The sequence below is a fragment of the Pteropus alecto genome, unplaced genomic scaffold (genome assembly GCF_000325575.1).
Source record: "Pteropus alecto unplaced genomic scaffold, ASM32557v1 scaffold135, whole genome shotgun sequence".
In the NCBI taxonomy this organism is placed as follows: Eukaryota; Metazoa; Chordata; class Mammalia; order Chiroptera; family Pteropodidae; genus Pteropus; species Pteropus alecto.
The window spans coordinates 3,394,692-3,400,274 of NW_006438076.1; the positions used below are offsets into that span (position 1 = coordinate 3,394,692).

Consider the following 5,583-nt stretch of genomic DNA (forward strand, 5'->3'; position numbering starts at 1 on the left):
AACTGGGAATTGTCAGTTTTAACATTTGAAGCCCTAAGAGTGATAGCAGAAATAGTTTGCTTGTTCAAGGAAAAACAGCTGTGTAAAAATGAATAACCTTGACCTATCTGCTAAAATACATTGTAATATTTAAGTTACATAGTTCATGCACCCAGTTCCACTGCTGGAAATAATCAGTGATTCAAAGATACATGTAGGATATATTAACTGAAAATATATAAAAGCTGTAAACTATCCAACAATAGTTAAGTGATTAAATAGAACATAAGTCACTGGGAGTCATGGGAAGCTAATGGAAAAATGCAAGTGAAATAAACAGGTTGCAAACTATGCAGTATGATCTCAGTCACACACCCATATACACATGCTAAGCACAAGGAAAGGTGGAAACCTAACCCTGGGTAGTGGGATTAAAGGTAGTTTTTATTTTCTTTATACCTCTTTTTTTTTAAAAGTTAAAAGCCACATGATATTTTTACATGCAAATTACAGCAAAAGGCTCCAGTAATTACCTTCTTTTTATGCATCTCAATGCTCAATATTACCAAATAACACTTCTGAAAGTAATTATCTAGTTCAACCCCTTATTTACCAAAGAACTAGTCCACAAGGGGTTAAGCGCCAGTAATAAGAGGACTTGAGACCAAGACTCCTGAGTGTACAGCGCTTTCTTCAGCACACCATACCCTTTTCTCAGGGTGAAGTACAGTGGTTCCCGAGCAGACATGTAACACCTGAAGGGGGGCCGCCAAATTAACACAAAGAGGGAATTCGTACGTACGCCAAGCAAGCATCGCCTGTGAACACTAAAACAGCTATCGCTAGTTTCAATTAATGACTTAAAAGGGTTTTATCTCGAAAATATTAGTAACTAGTATAATAGTAAAACGAGCGTTCCCATGATAAACTTTATTTTAAACCAATGAAGGAAAAAGGAGCAATAACCACAGGGTCAGGAGGCATGCACCTATGATCACTAACATTAGAAAACAATCCCCAGGCGATCTGAAAAATGTCGCCACGCCTTCTTCCCACCCCACAACCTAGTGGGATCCCAACCTCTACTAGTATTCGTTTTATGAGCAAACAATTCTCACCCAGGCAGCGAGATTTCACAGGCCAAGGGCCCTCTCAGAGTCGAATTAAAGCAGCTCCGCTTGCTGCGAGTTTCCGGCAGGAGCTCCAAGAACTACCAAACACAGGGTCTGAAGCGAGGTCCCATTTCCATATTACCGATGCTTTCCTGAAAAGATCAAGGTTTGGATAGTGGGAGGAAGAAAGAGAAACGTCCAACTGTTTGCCTACCCGTCAGCTCCTGTTTGAAGAACCCAGAAAATAACTCACCCCGCCAAAACCAACACTTACCTTCAAGTCGTCGGCCACTCAGCTTTTTGCGCGACGGGGAGCTGTTACTTCGTGTCTCCCGGGCGCTCCCATGGCCTCACGGGAGTTGTAGTCCAACTTTGTGGGAAATGTAGTTCTAAGAATGGGAGTGCAGGCTTGTCGCGAAAAGCAGCCTAGTGTTTTCCAGTCTGGCCAGCCTTTCTCCACCTAAGGCCTGCGTTAGTACAACAAGAAATTGATAAATTCTAGTGCTCTAAATAATAGAAGTAACTTTTCAAAGGTCTGCTACCTTCCTACGAAAACTTAGATGAAAGAAACTGGCACAATTTCCTACCTATTTAAATTCATACAAAGTTACCCCTGCGAGACAAAAACACTTTTAGAAACCGCATGTATGGGCTGAAAAGGATAATGATAACCTCAAAACAAAGAATTGCAGAGTCTGCGAGCGACCAACAGAGCAGGGAGTCTGGCTTCAGCACCACGGAGAGAGCATAACTAGGTTTTTGTAGGTTTTTCCAGAGACAAAAACCAAATATCAGATTCCAGTTAGAAAACTGGAAAAATTCTGGTTCTTTGGTCGAAGTTCAGCAGTCAGTACTAGAAGGACTCTCTCCCAAGTTCTGCAGTGCTGCAGTGCAGGTAGCAAGGGCACACATCAGAATTTAAATGAAAACAAACCGATCTGTGGAGGCATCACCCGCGTTTAGGACCACGGACGGGAAGTTAGGAGCTGACCTACTTTACTTCCTCTTCGCATCTTTCTCCTTCGAATTCATTAGTTAGATGAAACGTACTCATTCTGACCCTCCGCTTCCCTAGCATTCTGCGGCCTTTCTGACTTCTTATCACGTAGAAGCGGAAATTTCAGGGAAAACGAGGGCTCAAAGCGGCGCGGGGGTCCAGCCTGACCACCCGGAGAATTACCTGGGGAGAGGGTGGAAGGGTAAGGGAGGAGGACTTGAATCAGTGCAGAGATTGTTGCCCCTCGGAGTCCCAAGACGCTGCTGACTTAGCAGAGGCCATTTGCAGACGAAAGTCCACTGCGACAGCGCCCCTCCCCGGCTTCCAACATCTGGGAGGGGTTGGGGGACGGCTGGCCCTAAAGAGCAACCCAGCTGATGCACAAAGCTCTCCCGCAGCCCTCCTCTTCCCGCAGAGCTTCCTCTTCCCCTCCGACACCCGCTTTCCTCCCAGCACTCTCCCCTTTCCTCCTCTTCTCCCCTCCCCCTCCCCCCTCTTCTCCCCGGAGCCCGGCGCCTGCGCTCTGCCGCGGTGGGCGCAGCACGTGAGCCTGCCCCCTGAGGAAGCCCATTGGCCGCTGGGTGGGGCCGGGCCTGCCTCGCCGTGGTGGACGCACGTGCTGGGGCCGGAGCGGCGATCGCAGCCATGGCGTCGTTACTTTGGGAAGGCGACCCGGGGGCGGCAGAGAGCGAGCGGCTGAACAGCCACGTAACCGTCACCCACCGGGAAGGCAGAGGGACGGGGGCTAGGACAGCATTCCCAGGGGAAGTCTGCTGGGGGTGGGGAGTGGGGTGTCCAGTGGTGGAGGGGAGATGTAGCATGGCAAGGACTTGGAAAAGGGCCCTGGAAAAGGAGACCCCGAGAGAGCCGAGACCTTTGGTTTGACAGGGCAAAATGAAGACACCTGGAAGTCCCTGTGAGGGAAAGCGGCTGGTAGTTCCAACCAGGCCCTGAGTTTCCTAGTCTCCCAGTATGACCATTAATCCTCAGCTACTTTCCTTCCATCTGTCTCCCAATGCGCTTTTCTACCCAACATCCCTGATCGTGTGTGATCCCTAAGGACTGGCACATTTAGACTAGGGGCCTACAAAGAGGGTTTGCGCCTACAGGGGCAGCAGAAAGTCTCGTTTTAGGATAATTCATACAGGAGATTTGGTCCTGAAAGGAACCCATTCATACTTAACATTGCAAGGAAACAGTGTTCAACTGGTCTTCCTTGCATCCCTTCCAGCCCTTCTTAGGGGTAGCACTGGGCTTCTTGAAGGCTTGCTTCCTAATATTGGCTGAAAGTTGTGTCTTTCAATAGTTTTCAAACCTCACCCACTCCCGGAAGAACCTTCAGGGTATTAAGAGTATACTATGGTCCCAAACCTAGGAGAGTGTTGTTAGGGTAAAGCAGATAGGCTTCATTTAATTAAAGACCATTGCTTCCCTCATGTCCTTGCCAACAGAAATACACTTGGCTCCCTTAATTTAACATTCGGGGTCTTCCACTGCCTTCCCGATCTTTGACCCTACTGGATTACCCTTCCTGTCAGTGCATCTGGTGGAGTTGGCAAGAGAAACTGGGATAAATACACTTTACATTTCCGCATGGCATTTATCTTTACATTTATTGTTTCTTTTTCACCCTTTTAGATGACTCTATTGATAACACCAAAGAAGATGAAGAAGATGTCGGTAGGAGATAAATTCATTTGCATATATCTACCAGCATCCTGTACTTAATCCTGACCTTCACAGTGTGAGTGAATAATACAATCTCAATTGGAGAAGAAGCGTCTTTGCTTCTATTTTCTTTATAAACAGTGAATATCAGAGGAAATACTAAATTAGGAGTGGGGCATATTTCTTTAGAGGAAGTTGAAATGGAATATGCAGGAATAGTTTAAGAATTTTCAGCTGGCAAGGAAAAGTTAGGTCTGGTGATGATGGATGTAGGCTTGCTTGAAGTTAGGGGTTGGTGTAGAGCAGGCATAAGAAATTGGATCCTCAAGAGAATAAAAAGAATTCTTAGTGCTTTACCATTCTTTCTGGAACCTTCTTTAGAAGAAAGATTAGAGTAAGAGCAGTTGCTTGATATACATCTACTGAATGGGAGGCAGATTAGATGTCTTTTAGGAAGCCTGATTTTCCCCCTGCAATGTCTCCTTTTTCATTTTGCTTTGCTAGTGGGTTTGGCAGCTAATTCACTGTTAAACAAGTTAATCTGGCAGTCCCTAGTAGAATCCAGTCAATGAGTTGAAGTCTTACAAAAGGATCGCAGCTCTCCACGCTACTCAGCAAAAACATTTGAAGAGCTTCGGCTGTGAGCATTTTTGCCCTTTTAATGAGGGAAAATGCTGGAAAGCATAGCACAGAACAAACTAATCTGTTAATAATAAAAACCATCAGGATCTCCTTTGTGTTCTAATAGACAATATTAAAATGAGATGTGGGCCTTTTGAGCCACACTTCTCTTGCTCAGGCCCGCTTACACATCTGGAAGGGTACTTTCCCTTCTAATAAAGCTTTTCTTTTCTGCTGTAAAAAAATAAAATAAGATAAAAATAAAATGAGATGTATACATTTCCCATGCAACTAAAATATAGTTCAAAGAGGAACAGTAGGATACCTGCATTGTCCAGCAAATTGAGAACATTATATATTCATTTATTTTTATTTTTTATTTTTTTATGGTGACATTGGTTAACAAAATCCAATAAGTTGCAGCTATACACTTTAACAGTAAGGCATATGTATATTTACACTGTGTGTTCACCTCCTATAGTTAGATTTCTTTCTGTCACAACATATTTGACCCCCTTTATCTGTCCACCACCCCATCCCCCCCTACCCTCTGGTAACCACTAGTCTATAGTCCATGTCTATGAGTCTCTGTTTGTTCTGTTTATTTGTTGCTTTTAGGTTTATATCCCACATATAAGTGATATCATGCGATATTCAACTTTTTCTGCCTGGCTTATTTTGCTTATTATAATTATCTCGAGGTCCATCCGTGTTGTCACAAATGGCAGCATTTCATCTCTGGCTGAGTAATATATGTATATGTACCACATATATATGAGTATATGAGTAATGTATATATGTACCACAGCTTCTTTAGCCAATCATCTATCGTAGGACACTTCGGTTGCTTCCATGTCCTGGTCACTGTGAATAATGCTGCTATGAACATCACTGTGCAAATATCTTTTTGGATATGGGTTTTGAAGTCTTTGGGGTAAATACCGAGTAGAGAGATTGCTGGATCACATGGTAGATCACTTCTTAGTTTTTTGAGAAACCTCCATACTGTTTTCCATAATGACTGTACCCATTCCTATCAGAAGTGTATGAGAGTTCCTTTTTCTCCACATCATCTCCAATACTTGATTACTTGTCCTGTTAATAATAGCAATTCTAACAGGCGTGAGATGGTATCTCATTGTGGTTTTGATTTGCATTTCCTTAATAGCTAGTGATGTTGAGCATAATTTCATATGTTTGTTGGCC

The 5,583-nt window shown here is 44.0% G+C and overlaps 1 pseudogene; it reads left to right on the plus strand.

The window, feature by feature from the left end:
- The first annotated feature begins 2,701 nt into the window (after positions 1-2,701).
- LOC102894662 overlaps positions 2,702-5,583 on the plus strand; it is a 22,142-nt pseudogene continuing 19,260 nt past the window's right edge.